General features: G+C 44.8%; 1 protein-coding gene and 1 long non-coding RNA gene across 2 annotated transcripts in view; both read left to right on the top strand.

The window, feature by feature from the left end:
• ABI1 (abl interactor 1) overlaps positions 1-18359 on the top strand; it is a 129967-nt gene that overhangs the window by 43390 nt on the left and 68218 nt on the right.
• LOC122459025 lies at positions 5056-7529 on the top strand. The gene is made up of 2 exons (XR_006279441.1): positions 5056-6189; positions 6318-7529. It is a non-coding gene; the product is annotated as an uncharacterized LOC122459025 (long non-coding RNA).

The raw sequence follows: 18359 nt of genomic DNA, 5'->3' as shown, positions 1-18359 counted from the left end.
AGGGCAGCTGCAGTATTGGGCGTAGCAACTAGTTTCTTTGCCCCCCTGAATATAAACAGTTTTTAAATAGCTCATTATTTAAATCTGTGCCTATCGAAGTGTAGAGGAAGAAATAGTCCCTTTCAAGAGAACATATATGACCAAAAAATAAAATAAAATTTTAAAATTCTTCCCATTGACTCAAAGCTGACTTCAAATGTGTAGAGATGTGACAAAATGGAAACTTCTGACAATGTAATTCCCTGGGCTATGTAAGAAAATAACTAATAGGTCTTCTGATGGCATGAAAAATGTTGAAAGCTTTTAGAACTAGAAATTGAAGGTCCAGATTAGTTTAAAAGATAGTGCATATTTCATCATTTGTGTACTTGGCTTTTTAACTCATATGGTGTTCAGACTCCTTCTGTTTTGTAATGTTGCCCAATTAAAGCCAGTAGCACTAATGGAACACATAGATGCTATCTTTTTCTTCTCAGACTCTCAGGGTATGTCTACACTACAAAATTAGGGTCGAATTATAGAAGTCGGTTTTGTAGAAAGCGTTTTTATACAGTTGAGTGTGTCCCCCCCACACAAATGCTCTAAGTGCATGTAGTTGGTGGACTGTGGCCACAGACGGAGGCAACCGTCGACTTCCGGAGCTTTGCACTGTGGGTAGCTATCCCACAGTTCCCGCAGTCTCCACCTCCCATTTGAATTCTGGGTAGAAATCCCAGTGCCTGATGAGGCTAAAACATTGTCGCAGGTGGTTCTGGGTACGTATCGTCAGGCCCCCGTTCCCTCCCTCCCTCCATAAAAGCAAGGGCAGACAATTATTTTGCGGCCTTTTTTTCTTGAGTTACCTGTGCAGATGCCATACCGCAGCAAGCGTGGAGTCCGCTCAGCTAACTGTCACCGTATGTCTCCTGGGTGCTGGCGGACGTGGTACTGCATTGCTACATAGCAGCAGTTTATTGCCTTTTGGCAGCAGACAGTGCAGTATGACTGGTAGCAGTCGTCAACGTAGTCCTGAGTTCTCTTTTAATTGGGCGCCTGGGCAAACCATGGGAGTGACTCAGCCAGGTCATTTCCCTTGTTTTGTCTCATGGTGATTGAGTCCTACCGGCAGTGCACTGTCTCTTTTAATCTGCAGCTAGCAGAAGACGATGGCCAGTAGTCATACTGCACAGTCTTCTGCCGAGCACCCATGGAGGTGACTATGGTTAGTTGGTCGTACTGCACAGTCTGCTGCCAGCAAGATGTATAAAGATAGATGAAGTGGCTCAAAACAAGAAATAGATCAGATTTGTGTTTGTATTCATTTTCTCCTCGCTCCCTCCCTCCCCTCTGTGAAATCAACAGCCTGCTAAACCCAGTTTTGAGTTCTATCCTTGAGACAGCCATTTAGTTTCTTGCAAAGCCACCCCCTTTGTTGATTTTAATTCCCTGTAAGCCATGTTGTCAGTCCCCCCCCCCTCCCTCCATCAGGGCAAGAGCAGACAATTGTTCCGCGCCTTTTTTCTGTGCAGACACCATACCACGGCAAGCATGGAGTCTGCTCAGATCACTTTGGCAATTAGGAGCACATGAAACACCACACGCATTATCCAGCAGTACGTGCAGCACCAGAACCTGACAAAGCGAAACTGGACGAGTAAGCACGTCTGCGCAGTGACGAGAGTGATGAGGACATGGACACAGACTTCTCTCAAAGCATGGGCCCTGGCAATGTGGGCATCATGGTGCTAATGGGGCAGGCTCATGCGGTGGAAACGCTGATTCTGGGCCCCGGGAAACAAGCACAGACTGGTGAGAACGCATAGGGTTTGCAGGTCTGGGACGATTCCCAGTGGCTGCGAAACTTTCGCAGCATAAGGTCACTTTCATGGAACTTTGTGACTTGCTTTCCCCTGCCCTGAGGCGCAAGAATACCAAGATGAGAGCAGCCCTCAGAGTTGAGAAGCGAGTGGCAATAGCCCTGTGGAAGCTTGCAATGCCAGACAGGTACCGGTCAGTCGGGAATCAATTTGGAGTGGGCAAGTCTACTGTGGGGGCTGCTGTGATGCAAGTAGCCAACGCATCAAATCTCTGCTGATACCAAGGGTAGTGACCTGGGAAATGTGTAGGTCAGAGTGGATGGCTTTGCTGCAGTTGGGATTCCCTAACTGTGGTGGGGCCATAGACGGAACCCATATTCCTATCTGGCACCGGAGCACCAAGCCAGCGAGTACCTAAACTGCAAGGGGCACTTTTCAATAGTGCTGCAAGTACTGGTGGATCACAAGGGACGTTTCACCAACATCAACATGGGATGGCCAGGAAAGGTACATGACGCTAGCATCTCAGGAACTCTGGTCTGTTTCAAAGCTGCAGGAAGGGACTTTCTTCCCAGACCAGAAAATAACTGCTGGGGATGTTGAAATGCCTATAGTTATCCTTGGGGACCGAGCCTACCCCTTAATGCCATGGCTCATGAAGCCATACATAGGTGCCTGGAGAGTAGTCAGGAGCTGTTCACTACAGGCTGAGCAAGTGCAGAATGGTGGTAGAATGTGCATTTGGACGTTTAAAAGTGCGCTGGTGCAGTTTACTGACTCGGTAGACCTCAGCGAACACCAATAGTCCCACTGTATTACTGCTTGCTGTGCGCTCCACAATATCTGTGGAGAGTAAGGGGGAGACGTTGATGGTGGGGTGGGAGGTTGAGGCAAATCGCCTGGCTGCTGGTTACGCACAGCCAGACACCAGGGCGGTTAGAAGAGCATAGGAGGGTGCTGTGTGTATCAGAGAAGCTTTGAAAACCAGTTTCATGACTGACCAGCTACGGTGTGAAAGTTCTGTTTTTCTCCTTGATGAAACCCCCCGCCCTTGGTTCACTCTACTTCCCTGTAAGCTAACCCACCCTCCCCACCTCCCTTCGATCACCGTTGCAGAGGCAATAGTCGTTGCTTCACATTCATGCACTCTTTATTAATTCATCACCAAATAGGGAGATAATTACCAAGGTAGCCCAGGATGGGGTGGTGAAGGAAGGAAGGACAAGGCCACACAGCACTTCAAAAATTAAAAACGTATTGAATGCCAGCCTTCTATTACTTGGGCAATCCTCTGGGGTGGAGTGGCTGGATGGCCGGAGGACCCCCCCCCCCACTGCATTCTTGGGCATCTGGGTGAGGAAGCTATAGAACTTGGGGAGGAGGGCGGGTTTGGTTACACAGGGGCTGTTGGCGGTCTGTGCTCCTGCCTTTCCTGCAGATCAACCATGCACTGGAGCATATTAGTTTGATCCTCCAGCAGCCTCAGCATTGAATCCTGCCTCCTCTCATCACGCTGCCGCCACCTTTCACCTTCAGCCCTTTCTTCAGCCCACCACTTACTCTCTTCAGCCGCCACCTCTCCTCCCGGTCATTTTGTGCTTTACTGCACTCTGACATTTGTCTGCCTCCATGCATTCGTCTGTGCTCTCAGTGTGGGAGGACAGCATGAGCTCAAAGTTTCATTGCGAGCGTTTTTTTTGCCTTCTGATCTTCGCTAGTCTCTCGGAAGAAGAAGATCCTGTGATCCTTGAAACACATGCAGCTGGTGAAGAAAAGACAAGGGACAGTGGTATTTGAAAAGACCCATTTTATAGAACAATGGGTACACTCTTTCATGGTAAACCTTGCTGTAACATTACATACATAGCACATGTGCTTTCGTTACAAGGTCGCATTTTGCCTCCCCGCACTGCGTGGCTAACAGCAGGGAATATTTCTGTTCAGCCATAGGCAAACAGCCCAGCAGGAACAGGCACCTCTGAATGTCCCTTAAGAAAGCACCCTATTTCAATCAGGTGACCATGAATATCACTCTCCTGAAGATAATAAGAGAGATAAAGAACTGATGTTGTTTGAATGCAGCAAACATACACTGCAATGTTTTGTTCTACAATGATTCCCGAGTACATGCTACTGGCCTGGAGTGGTAAAGTATCCTACTATGGTGGATGGAATAAGGCTGCCCTCCCCAGAAACCTTTTGCAAAGGCTTTGGGAGTATATCCAGGAGAGCCACGAATGCCAGGGCAAATTAATTATTAAACATGCTGGCTTTTAAACCTTGTATACTATTTTAAAAGGTACACTCACCAGAGGTCCCTTCTCCGCCTGGTGGGTCCGGGAGGCAGCCTTGGGTGGGTTCGGGGGGTGCTGGCTCCAGGGCCAGGGTGAGAAACAGTTCCTGGCTTTTGGGGGAAAAACCGGTTTCTCCGCTTGTTTGCTGTGAGATATCTACAACCTCATCATCATCAGTCTTCCTCGTCCCCAAAACCTGCTTCCGTGTTGCCTCCATCTCCATTGAAGGAGCCAACAACACGGCGGGGGTAGTGGTGGCTGAACCCCCTAAAATGACATGCAGCTCATCATAGAAGCAGCACGTTTGGGGCTCTGACCCAGAGCAGTCATTGGCCTCTCTGGTTTTCTGGTAGGCTTGCCTCAGCTCCTTAAGTTTCATGCGGCACTGCTTCAGGTCCCTGTTATGGCCTCTGTCCTTCATGCCCTGGGAGATTTTCACAAATGTTTTGACATTTCGAAAACTGGAACGTAGTTCTGATAACACGGATTCCTCTCCCCATACAGCAATTGGATCCCGTACCTCCCGTTCGGTCCATGCTGGAGCTCGTTTGCGATTCTGGGACTCCATCATGGTCGCCTGTGCTGATGAGCTGTGCATGGTCGCCTGCAGCTTGCCACACTGGCCAAACAGAAAATTGAAATTCAAAAGTTTGCGGACCTTTTCCTGTCTACCTGGTCAGTGCATCTGAGTTGAGAGCGCTGTCCAGAGCGATCACAATGGAGCTCTCTGGGACAGCTCCTGAAGGCCAATACCATCTAATTGCGTCCACAGTACCCCAAATTTGACCCAGCAAAACCGATTTCAGCACTAATCCCCTTGTCGGGGTGGAGTAAAGAAATCGATTTTAAGAGTCCTTTAAGTCGAAAAAAGGGCTTTGTCATGTGGACGAGTGCAGGGTTACATCGATTTAACACTGCTAAATTCGACCTCAACGCCTAGTGTAGACCAGGGCTTAGCTGTTGGCGTGAGCTGTCCTGCAGGTGACATAAATGCTTGGAGATGGATTTTTCATTTTAATGTATGATCAGCTAAGATTAGTATGGACTTAAGTTACAGGTAACTTCCCAAGAGGTTCCATAAGCCTCCCCAAATGTCCAAAACCACTCCAAGCAGTAGCAGATTAATCACTGATCCATTGATTTGTGGATCCAAGTCTTGGCTGTTGGGGCATAAAGCCCAGCTGAACTTAGATTCTTAGACTCTGTTGGGAGTGTGCCAGAGAGGAGTGGAACAGTCCCACAAGAGATGGGAATTTAGATGAGGTTGAGGACTGGTTTTAATTGTACTATTGCCTCTTGTATATTTGAGTTAATATCATGTTTTATGTATTGGGCATGATCTATGGTATAGAATTAAATTCAAACACCCAAAGCAACAAATGGTAGGAGGGCAGAACATGTGACAGACGACCTACTGCTGTAGCTGTGCTTACCATGGAAAGCAATGCATAGTGACTGATACCAGTAGTTCTGAGGGCATGTCTACACTTACCCTCGGGAGTGATCAAATCCAGCGGGGGTCGATTTTATCACATCTTCACTAGACATGATAAAATCGAGCATGCTCTTGTTGACTCTGGTACACCATTGGAGCAAGAAGTGCAGGCGGAGTCGACCTACCGCAATGAAGACAGCACGGTAAGTAGATCTAAGTATGTCGACTGTAGCTATGTTTGTTCACGTAGCTGAAGTTGTGTAACTTAGATTGATTTCCTTCCCTCCCCACCCCAGTGTAGACCAGGCCTAAGACCCTTATCTCCGGAAAGAAGAAAGAACCACCTCCTCATGCTCCAGCAGTGGTGGGCAGACTGATAAGCCACAGCTCCTCAAGCCACCCTCTGAGGCTTTTGCCCCAGGGCCTGACATTGGACCAGGGTTCTTTCCTGAAGGGGAAAGAATCTCACTTTAGTCAAAATCTGTGTGTACCACTTTTTCTGGTTTTTACGTGGAGCAAAGAAGGACATTGTTTCCTCCCTATCCCTGAGTTAATATATATGTTAGTTTGATTTCAGTCATACCATCAGCCTTAAGGCACACAAGCTTTCTCTATCCATTTATTTAACTAAAAGTGAAGCAAGGTGTTCTCCATTACCCCCGCCGTGTTGTTTGGCTCCTTCAATGGAGATGGAGGCAACACGGAAGCAGGTTTTGGGGACGAGGAAGACTGATGATGTTGTAGATCTCACAGCAAACAAGCGGAGAAACCGGTTTTTCCCCCAACAGCCAGGAACGGCTTCATGATGTTAAAGGATATTGGTGTGTGAGAATTATAAGGGAAAAATTGAATCTTGTCTATTATTTTTTCCCACCAAATGAGTAATGGTGGGATTGCTTGCCAAGTCAAGAGATTCACAGTTGCTTCACTCCTGTCTGAGGCACTGATTTCTATATCTGCAAGGATTATGATCGGACAGCGTATGAACACAGAAGCTAGTGCATCACAGGGGCTTGCCACATTTCTCTACTGCAGACATGACTACCTCTATGGTTCCCTCTTGAATACCTCTAACTCACGTCAACACATTCTGTTCTATATAGAGTCTCCTACCCCACATGTCCAGTAAGAGTTGCATCACAAAGAACAGCACCTCTTTAGCTGATGTTCTCTGGGCTAGTTGGATGGGGGGAGGGGGACAATGGACACACAAACTTCATCTGTAGCTCCTGCACTGTTTGGGGAAAATCCAGTTTTTCTTAAAATCCCTCTTTGGCACAGTAGTCACCATGCACATCTCTGAAACAGCATCCACGGACACTACGAATCCAGATTGGTGCCCAACTGGGAGGTAGATGTTTGGGTAGCTTCCATAGCACAATTGCTGCTGGCCTGTAAGGTGAAAGGGTACTTTTATTATGGCAGAGATTTCTATTGTCACACTTGTTCCTTCCTTCTCCCACCCACCTCTCTAATTAGGGCATATTACAGGTTTGGTAACTGTTTCTGCTAATGAAGTAATCTTGATGATGTCACATACTGAGGTGCCATCCAGAACAGTGAGGGGTTGTCACTGCCTGCCTTGTAATCCTGGGTGCTTAATTTACTCTACTGCTGTAGTGCCCTTGTCTGGATGCTCCCAAACAGCATACAATCCTGCACTGTGTTAAACAACTCTGACTCAGCAACTGTGAATCCAGCAGCCTGGCAAGATGAACCCAACCCCCCCAGTTCTGAATTTTCCTCAAACCACATGCTCTGCAATATGTAGTCCTCCCCTGGACCACTGGGAGAGAGGAGGAAAAAAAATTGTTTTTAAAGAAACAGTATCCAGCAGCTTTCCACATTAACTGAAGTTAACATTTACTTTAAATCAAAGACAGCAATGGTTGGTTTAGATGAAAGAAAAACAAGTTTCCTAGGATTTTAAGTGTGTTCAGGTATAACGAATGAACTTAGAAATGGTTACGAGCAAATAAAAGTGGAAAGTGCTTTCTAGAGAGTAAGACTACCTTAAACCAAGACTGTAGTTTTATTAAGATTCTGATCGCTCTGCTTTACAGCAAGATGGCTGCCCAGCCCCTCTGCTCAGGATTTCCCATAAAGTACAAAGTGTTCTGTTCCTGTGTCATCTTAGGTGAAGGATAACATGAGGTTCTTTGCCGCTCTATTTTTACTCCTGAGGGTGTTCTGCACCAAAAACTAAAAATTGTGCACACTGTATTTTAAAACTCTGCAAATTTTATTTGTCAAATAAATGTGGAGGCTCCAGCATGGCATTGGGAAGCACAAGCCATTGGTTACGCAGAGGTGGGCAATCACTTGCAGCTCCCTTCTGCCCCGGGACACACTCAGCGGTGAGGCTGCATCCAACTCTGACGCAGTGCAAGGACCGGGCCTGCCCCAGAAACACCCTAGGTCCCTGCCTATCCATGCCAGGTGCACCAGGTATGGGCTGGCAGGCTCAGCAAGGCAGGATCCAAGAGTGGAGGGGCTTAGTGTGGGGGATCCAGGTGTGGGTTCAGAGGGTTCTGTGTGGGGCAGTTTGGGTGCAGGTGTTTCAGTGTGTGGGGATCTGGATGCACAGGGGCTTGTTGGGGGTGTGTGTGTGTGTGTGTTTCTGTTTCTGGGTGCAGAGCTTCCCGCAGCTGTGGGAGAAATCTGGGGGTGGATCTGACCCAGCCCCAGATGCTGTGCAGAGGAAGAGGAAGTCCTGTCCTCCTCAGCCAGGACTAGCAGCTGAGCCTGGTGCTGGGTAGGTGCCACCAACCAGGTCTTCCTCAGTCCCTGCCCCACAGTGATTTACCTCTCTGCCGGCTGCCCTGGGCACCTGAAACATACTGCTGGAGAGGGTCGCAATAACCACTCTTCTGACTTCCCTATGAAAGTCATTTTTCTGTGGGGGACATAAATTCTACACATACTTCTGGGGGAATTCTGCACCACTACGTATCTTTTTATAGTCTTATGAATGTTTGATGGATACTTTGGAAAGTTCCCCCCGTGAAGTTCATTGAAGCTGTGAGAAAGGGGGCATGGAGCCTCCTGGTGAAGGAAGTTCCATCCTAGCTTCTTCCACTGCTGGTGTTTTCAGGAACCAGATCAATTTGCATTTTAGCAAACTCTTCCCCTTGCCATGATGTGAGTGGTTGTCTCCTCCCCTTTTATGTAAATGGCATTCCCATTGTCTCTTAACGTACCTTGGAAATACCTTCCCCGTGGCAGAACCGCATTCCTTTGCTTACAACAGGGTAACTTCACTCCTGCCTGGCAGACGCACTTTAATAACATTAATTTTCAAAATGTTTGTATTTCTGAATTTGTCCTCCATGTAGTAATAGTAATTAGCCGTATTTTGTTAAATTTCTGTTGATCCCTTTATGACACCTTTTTAAAGGGAGGTTATGGCATTAGTGAGCTTGGGTACACCGAACTGGTCAGACTTACTGAAACTTACCACTAGATACCAGTGAGTCCCTTGTTCCTTGCCATGCCATGATATAGCAGAAGTTTACATGGCCAAACCTGTCTTGAAAACTGTACATTACATCTGTTTCTCCACTGAAGAGCTATAAGCTTTTGACATATTTCATATTAAATTCAAAAGGTTGATGGAATCTTTGGTTTTCTAAAATCAAAGCCAGAAGCCCACTACCATGAGAATTGCCCCTGAAAGGGTGTTAGCTGATAGGTTTTGTGCAGCAAAGGAGTTTAAAGATTCCATAAACATCTTAATCTTTAATGAAACTCTCATCTTTAGAAAAACCACAAAAACTGAATGCCTCATAAACATGCTTTTAAGTCAAAATATTACTCTTCAGTTGGTTACTCTTTCTTCTCATACATATGATTTGCCTGTTGCTCAAAATTAATTTTTCTACTTCAAGTCTTTAAACGGTGCTTTTCAAATTTGAACATTATAAACACCAGTAGTTTTATATTGGCACAGTGTGTTTTTAATAAACTTTATAAATGGTTGTGATATGGGATAGAGAAGGAAGGAAATGCTAGGTACCAAGTGAGTGAAATGAGAACATACCCAGTGTGCTATTGGACTTAACAAAAATCCACACTATACCATGCTGTCAATTGGAGGAGCAGCATATCTTTCTTGTGCTAACTACAATAGTCTTATGTTTGTGCCGATCATTTGGGGAGAGAGCGAAACCATTTTGTGAAGCAGTTAACACTTCTGCATTACTATATCATCCAAAATGACTACTCTTCGTGACCTGTTACTCAAACAAGTCAACATATGCTATCAGATGTTTTTGGTAGGAGATGTTAGTAGTAAGGATATGCAGGCTTTTCTGTTCGCACAATTAAAAAGAGAATTCTTTAGTTCACCCTGCAGGATGAGAAATTAGTTTTTCTTTAGTGTAGTCAAAATTCCCAGAAAAGTATGTTACTATTGAAGTAATATATCCCAAGCATCATGATTCCTCACCCTCAGTCCCTGGGAAAAAATCATGGAGTAGGTTCTCAAGGAAACCATTTTAAAGCACTTGGAGAGGAAGATGACCAGAAACAGTCAACATGGATTCACCAAGAGCAAGTTATGCCTGACCAACCTGATTCTCTTCTATGATGAGATAACCGGCTGTGTGGATATGGGGAAAGCAGTGGGCGTGATGTATCTTGACTTTAGCAAAGCTTTTGATACGGTCTCCCACGTTCTTATCAGCAAGTTTAAAAAAAAAATACGGATTGGGTTAATGGACTATATGGTGGATAGAAAGTTGGCTAGATTGTCGGGTTCAACGGGTAGTGATCAACAGCTCGATGTCTAGTTGTCAGCCAGTATCAAATGGAGTGCCCCAGGGGGTCAGTCCTGGGGCCGGTTTTGTTCAATGTCTTTATTAATGATCTGGATGATGGGCTAGATGACACTAAGCTGCGGGGAGAGGTAGATACGTTGGAGTGACCTAGACAAATTGGAGGACTGGGCCAAAAGAAATCTGAGGTTCAACAAGGACAAGTGCAGAGTCCTGAACTTAGGATGGAAGAATCCCTTGCACCACTACAGGCTGGGGACTGACTGGCTAAGTAGCAGTTCTGCCGAAAGGATCTGGGGCTTACAGTGGATGAGAAGCTGGATATGAGTCAGCAGTGTGCCCTTGTTGCCATGAAGGCTAATTGTGCATTGGACTGCATTAGTAGGAGCATTTCCAGCAGATCGAGGGAAGTGATTATTCCCCTTTCTTTTGCACTGGTGGGGCCACACCTGGAATATTGCGTCCAATTTTGGTCCCCCCCACTACAGAAGGGATGTGGAGAAATTTGGAGATAGTCCAGTGGAGGACAACGAAAATGATGAGGGGGCTGGGGCACATGACTTATGAGAAGAGGCTGAGGGAACTGGACTTGTTTAGTCTGCAGAAGAGAGGAGTGACAGGGGATTTGCTAGCAGCCTTCAACTACCTGAATAGGGGGTTCCAAAGAGGATGGAGCTTGGCTGTTCTCAGTGGTGGCAGATGACCGGAGAAGGAGCAATAGTCTGAAGTTTGTAGTGGGGGAGGTCTAGGTTGGATATTAGGAAACGTTATTTCACTAGGAGGGTGGTGAAGCACTGGAGTGGGTTACTTAGGGAGGTGGTGGCATCTCCATCCTTAGAGATTTTTAAGGCCCAGCTTGACAAAGCCCTGGCTGGGATGATTTAGTTGGTGTTGGCCCTTCTTTGAGCAGGGGATTGGACTAGATGACCTCCTTAGGGTTGGAAGAGACATCATCTTCTATGATTCTATTAAAAGAAATCTTGGTGTTTTACAAGGTTGCTTATATCTCATACCATAGTTACACTACTGTTGAATTTTTTTCTTTAACAGTCAGTGAGTATCATTACATTTTATAAAATTAAACTGTCCTTATACAATAATTCATTATATATGAATTCTTGTGATATGAGTTTATATCTGATGCTGGCCGCATTTTGCACAAAATGATGCTGGTGAATTCACTATTAATGAAATCCAGAAATATGAAGAAGCTTAAGGTAAATAAGGCAGAACTGGGCCAACTGATCTTTTGACACTGCCCATGAGTTGAGCAGGGGTTCTCAAACTTTATTGCACCATGACCCCGTTCTGACAACAAAAATTACTACACACTCCAGGAGCGGGGACTGAAGCCAGAGCCCACCCAAGCCCCACTACCTTGAGCAGGGGGTGCCAAAGCTGAAGCTCAAGGGCTTCAGCCCCAGGCAGGGGGCCTGTAATCTGAGTCCCACCACCCAGGGCTGAAGCCCTCAGACTTGGGCTTCAGCCATGGGTGGTGGGACTCAGGCTTTGGCTTCAGCCCTGGGCCCCAACAAGTCTAACACCAGCCCTTGTGACCCCATTAAAACAGGATTGCGACCACTGATCCCTCTAATCTGTGTGCGCATGCGCACAGATCCTAAACCCCGTGCACAAAAAAAATGAAATACTACATGGGAGTCAGGCCGAAATATCATTTACAGGAGACTTTTGACATTGTTTGCCTGCCATCTATCCACACAGCCAGATTCTACTAGCTGGCAAGGCGGGGAAAGGGATAATGTATAAGCATTTTACTTGCTTGGTTGCCTCATGGTGCACAAATTTGAACTCTGCTTCAAAATTTGCACAGAAGAAATTTTTTGCACACAGCCTGTCAAAAATTAGAGGGAACATTGGTCACGACCCACTTTGGGGTCCCCAAGCCACAGTTTGAGAGCTGCTGATCTGGAGAAAAGATTTGATCCCATCTGACTAGCAAAAAGGCATTATTTGACTGCTTTGGAAACAAGGGTAACAAACCAGACTGACTATTGCAGCATCTCTTTTATCCATCCTGGGTAAAATTTGTGGTGTGAGGTTTGGTTTTTTCTTTTTTGCGTCAGTCTTTTTGGCCTGAACTGCTGATATCTTAAGAAGCAAGAGAAGACTGTAACAGACTGGCTTTGTTCCCAACCATTCCATGACAGAGCAAATCTTCAACTTACCATTGACAGGCAATTGCTTTGGTTGAGCTTGAAACTCATAGATCACTTCCACAAGCTCTGTAGAATCTTCTCTCATGATGACTCTTGCTGAGTTTTTGTAAATGGAGGGAAAAATGTAGTCTTTCAGATTTAGGTTGGGTATTTGACAAGGACGCGTTGCCACTCCGGGATGCTTTAGTGCAGTGACCACATGCTAAGTAAATGCAGTTTAGAAATATGCCTTGATGATGTCACCAACATTGGTTATGCCGACGACATAACGCTAATTGTCAAATCCATGGATGAACTAGTAACGGCACCTTGAAGCCCTGAAAAGCTCAGCACCAAAAGTTCACCTGAAAATTAATTGGAGTAAAACCAGAATTCTTCCAGTTGGCAATTTCAAACATGCTGCAGGCTTTAGCATCTTAGTGGCAGCAACCTAGTTGCGATTCTGTGATTTCATCTGCCTCTGTTCTGTTGTCAATAATACGGGTGGCATTGAGAGACCGAGTTTGAAACCCGCACTGTAAAAGTGTCAATAATGGGGCATCTCATCAAGATCATCATTTGCAAACTGAACACTGATCAGTAGAGAGAAGCTGAGGATATAGAATGTGTTGGTCAATATTCTGCCTTATGGGCCTGAAACAGGGTCCTTCACTGTCAAGAGTGAGAAGAAGTTGGACACCATTTAGAGAGGCAGCTTCATCTGAATGATCGGAAACATTCAACCTGAATTCATACCATTTGATTTAAAAAAAATTAATTTTCTAAGTAATCGGGTCCCACATGCTCAAACTGTCATCCAGTGCTCTCTAAGGTGGTATAGTCGTCTGCCACAAATGCTTACCAACTTCCCTGTGAGAATAATCTTCAACTTTGACCCAATGAAAGCAGGATGGAAGATCTGCTCGCCTTCCCCTGGGGTACCCCTCTTGGGAAAACATGATGGCTAGATGGCATCAACAGACACCTGTCCCTCACAAGTAGCCTACCTTGAAACTTGCCAGATTTGGCTCAGGACAGAACATCATGGAAGGGAAAACCAGATCAGTGGCTTTACACAGTTCAAGGCTCGTCCATCCCTCTGATTGCTACCCCATGCTGCTCATCAATCTGGGCACTAATGATACTGCCATATCTGACCCTGAGCAGATCAGCTGTGATTCCAGGGCTCTAGGAACTAGCATGAAGGGGCCGGGATGCAGGTTGTTCTCTCCATCCTCCTGGTTGAGGAGAAAGACACAGGCAGGGCCATGCATATCCTAGAGCGGAAAGCATGGGTATGAAGATTGTTAATGTGAGGGCTTCAGCTTCCTCAACTATGGGATGCTGTTGTGGGAAGGTTGTATGCTGGGAAGAGATGGGGTCCACCTGACGAAGGGGAAGAGCATTTTTGCAGACTGACTTGCCCCCTTTGAACCTACTTTAAAGTCCTCCTAACTAAGTTAGTAAGTGACAAAAGTCCACAGGTAAGTATAAAAAGGGAGTAGATGTTGGGTGGGGGACATGAAAAATTACAATAGGGTCATTAGAGGAAATCAGTGGGGGAATCTGCTCAACATGTGAGTTGTCTATATACAAATGCAAGGAGTATGGGGAGTAAACAGGAATAACCAAGTATTAGTACATAAGCTAAATGATCACTTAATTGGCATCACAGAGACTTGGTGAGAAGTCTCATGACTGGAATATTGGTGTAGAGAGGTACAGCTTGTTCAGGAAGGGCAAGCAGCACAAAAAGGGAGGAGGTGTTCCATTGTACATCAAGAAATATATACACTTGTTTTGAGGTCCAGAAGGAGGTGGGAAGCAGGATCAGTTCAGCATCTCTGGGCACAGATAAAAGGGATGAAAAAATAGGATTGCTCTCTATGGTAGAGGTCTGTTACAGACCACGAAATCAGGGAGATGGGGTGGATTTGGCACTTCTAGAACAAATACCAGAAATATCCAAAATACAAGACCTGGTGGTAATGGTGGATTTTAACTACCCAGACATATGTTGGAAAAGTAGTATCAATAAGTCCTTAGAATGTATTGGGGGATAACTTTTTTTGTTCCAGAAAGTAACCAGGGGGACAGCCATTTTATACTTGATTCTGATAACAAATGTCAAGATAGAAGGCAATTTGGGTGAAAGTGATCATGAAATCATCATAATTCCTAAGGAAAGGAAGGAGTGAAAGAAGCAGAATAAGGATGTTTTTTTAAAAAAAAGATCTTAAGCTCAGAGAAATGGTAGGTAAGACCCTATGGGAAGAAAACTTAAGAAAAGTTGTTTAGGAGAGCTGGCAATTTCTGAAGGAGACAATATTAAAGGCACAATTGCAAACTACAAGGACAGGCTTTGTGTGTGTGCAAAAAAAAAAAAAAAAGTTTAGTCTTGAGAGAGATTGAAGGGAGACCTGATAAACTAAGCATATTAAGGGCTGCTGTAAAGAGGATTGTGATCAATGTGATCTCTATGGGGCAGGGATATCTCAGTGGTTTGAGCATTGGCCTGCTAAACGCAGGGTTGTGAGTTCAATCCTTGAGGGGGCCATTTAGGGATCTGGGGCAAAAATTGGGGATTGGTCCTGCTTTGAGCAGGGGGTTGGACTAGATGACCTCTTGAGTTCCCTTCCAAGCCTGATGTTCTTATTCTATCTCCATGTCCACTAAAGGTAGGACAAAAAGCGGACTTAGTGGACTTAATCCGCAGCAAGGGAAATCTAGGTTAGATATTAGGAGACGCTTTCTACCTGTAAGGGTAGTTAAACTTTGAAATAGGCTTCTAAAGGAGATTGTGGAAGCCTCATCATTGGGTGTCTTAAGCAGGTTGGATAAACACCTGTCTGGGTGGTTCTGCTGCAGTGCAGGGGGCTGAACTTGATGATTTCTTGAGGTCCCTTCCAGCCCTATATTTCTATGATTCTATGAGAACTCACCTAGCTAATCCTGGACCAAGCCATTCTAGGGGTTGTAGTTCCCAGAGCAATGGATGGGAACTCTAGTCTGAGAGCATGGCCTGCTGGGGTCTAGGGGAGGTAGGATATAAATAAGCTTCTTTCTTCACAAGAAGAAAGAAGCAGCCTGCTGGTGGGCTCCCTAGTACTGGGATGTGGGCAAACCATAAAGAGAATGGGAGAAAAAGCCTGGGGATCGCTGGCAGGAGAGCCTAAGTGGTAGGCAGAAAACAAACAAACATAAGCGGTAGCCATTGTGTGGGGAAAATGAAACAGCTGGAGGCTAGAGCTGACAGTGACTTCATTATTTGTGGCCTTAGGGCTGGAGCTTGTAATAAAGGGGGAGCATGGGCTCTCCTGTACATTAATGGCACCTTGAGTGCTGATACCCTTGTGTGAAGAAGGGTGGTTCCCTGCAACTGTAGGTGAAGGTCTAGTTGTGGACCCTGGAAAAGGTGAAATTTCCTCCGAGGCTTGAGAGAGCATTGTGGCTCAGAGTAGAATGAGGTGAAAGCTTTTTGCTTGGAATCTTGCCTGAAGGACTTTTCTTCCCCATTGAAAAGGAAAAGTTCTTAGTTTAACCCTTTAGCCAAAATATCTTTGACCGTGAAAGGGAGGTGGAATAACTGGGGAACTGAGTAGGGTGACCAGATGGTAAATGTGAAAAATCAGGACAGAGGGTGGGGGGTAATAGGAGTCTATGTAAGAGAGCCCCAAATATCGGGACTGTCCCTAGCAAATCAGGACATCTTGTCAACCTAGAACCGAGGCACAGCTGCATCCTGACTGGGGGGGTTGGGGGGATCAGTAACTTTGCCACAACTTTATTCTTTTAAAAAAAAAAGTTACTATCTGCAAATAGTGTGCACCCTGCTCTGGTTCTTTTTCTAGCTCAAGTATTTAATGAGCTAGGAAACAGTGGTATAATGTATCCTTGCCTCTAACGGTAATTGTTTACTGTAATATCTTTGGTTTCTGTAAAGAATTTGGGAGGGCAAATTACCCAATGGCTTCAATATGTTTCCTAAAAACAGGCAACATTTCATTAAATAATGAATGTTTATTTTGGGTACTTTTTTGAACTGAGTTAAAGGGTGTTGGGGAGGATAGGGAATGGGACACTTCTGGCAGGAAAGGCATATGGTAAAAAACAAAAGCCATGTTGAAACCCCGAGTTTAGGATCATGGCAAACCATTGACCAAACTGTAGACTGACTTAAAACATAAAACTCTTCTTTGCTAAACCATTTAGAGGTTTTATTGCAGCACTTGCATATAATCCCAAACTAAACAATATTTCCTCTACTGACAGGTTTCAGAGTAGCAGCCGTGTTAGTCTGTATTCGCAAAAAGAAAAGGAGTACTTGTGGCATCTGATGAAGTGAGCTGTAGCTACAAAAGCTTATGCTCTTTTTTCAACAAATTTTCTCAAATTTGTTACTCTCTAAGGTGCCACAAGTACTCCTTTTCTTATTTCCTCTACTGAAGTGGCTCCTTTTTGTGGGTCTGTAGAGTTGCAGAGACTTTGAACATGTCTCTTTACCAGTGCCTAGCAGAGGCACCTCAATCTGACTGGGGGGGGGGGTGGGTGGGTCTGGGTGCTACTTTGATATAAATAACGTCTAGGATCATAGTTTCATCTTACTTAATCACAGTGGTGACTCCAGACATACACTGGTGTGATCAGAATTCAGACCCACTGTGAAAATTAAAAAGGATAACATCTATATTTTCAAAATAACACATGGATTAATCTGGCTGCAAAAAAAATACCAATAAATTATATTGCTTGGCTAGTGCCTGCCCATGAATGCCAGCACCATTGCCTGACATTAAGTACAGTACACAACCAGTGTAGCAAGACAGACAAATATGCACTTTCATTTGTTTTCTAAAAAAAAATCTTCAAAAGATTAAATTCATCTGTGACCTGAAATCAGTGTTGATTTGATCTAATAGCACTGGAAGCAAACTGGCATTAACCAGCTCTGTATGTCGGTGAGCTGAATGCAATTTGTATTTCAAACTTTGCAGTCAGTACTAGGAACAAGACTTTTATAAAGATCACATCCTAAATGTGGAAAAAATTGTAGTAACCACAGATCTTGCAGTGCTACAGATTCTCATGTTGGAGTAATTTTCTGACTTCTTAATCTATAGATGAAAACAGCATTAGGAATATGATAACCTCAAAGAAATAGAAACTTAGCCCCTGGCTTTTGGAGCCTTGCCACCTTCGTTTTGTGTTTATAATCTCTACTGCTGTTTGTTACTTAAAAACAGTTATGTACACCTCATAACACAAGAAGTAGGGTTCACCAAATGAAATTAATAGGCAGCAGGTTTAAAATAAACAAAAGGACATTTCTTCACATAATGCAGTCAACCTGTGGAACTCTTTGCCAGAGGATGTTGTGAAGGTCAAGACTATAACAGGTTTTAAAAAAGAACTAGATAAATTCAGGGAGGATAGGTCCATCAGTGGCGATTAGCCAAGATGGGCAGTGATGGAGTGCTTAGTCTGTTTGCCAGAAGCTGGGAATGGGCAACAGGGGATGGATCACTTGATGATTACCTGTATGTTAATTCCCTCTGGAGCACCTGGCATCGGCCACTGTGAGAAAGCAGGGTACTGGGCTAGATGGACCTTTGATATGACCCAGTATGCCTGTTCTTATGACATTCACAACAGAGCCTAATGCTGTACGTGAAGCAGCAGAGAATTCACTAATGATCACTTCGTTCTCCTGTGATGGGGGTGCATGTAATTCTTGGCAGGATGGAAGTTGTCCTTTAAATAATAAAAATAAAAAAAAATCCACATTTTAATTTGAGCCATGTTTTGAAATACAGGGAAACACTTTTTGGCTAAGTAGATCATGATGATGGTAGGAAATGGAGGCTTTCAAGAGAGGCAAACAATGGAGTATAAAAATGGAAAGT

This window comes from Dermochelys coriacea, chromosome 2 (genome assembly GCF_009764565.3).
Source record: "Dermochelys coriacea isolate rDerCor1 chromosome 2, rDerCor1.pri.v4, whole genome shotgun sequence".
Taxonomy (NCBI): Eukaryota; Metazoa; Chordata; order Testudines; family Dermochelyidae; genus Dermochelys; species Dermochelys coriacea.
Note: the sequence above shows the minus strand (reverse complement) of the source record. Positions and strands in the feature narration are given on the sequence as shown.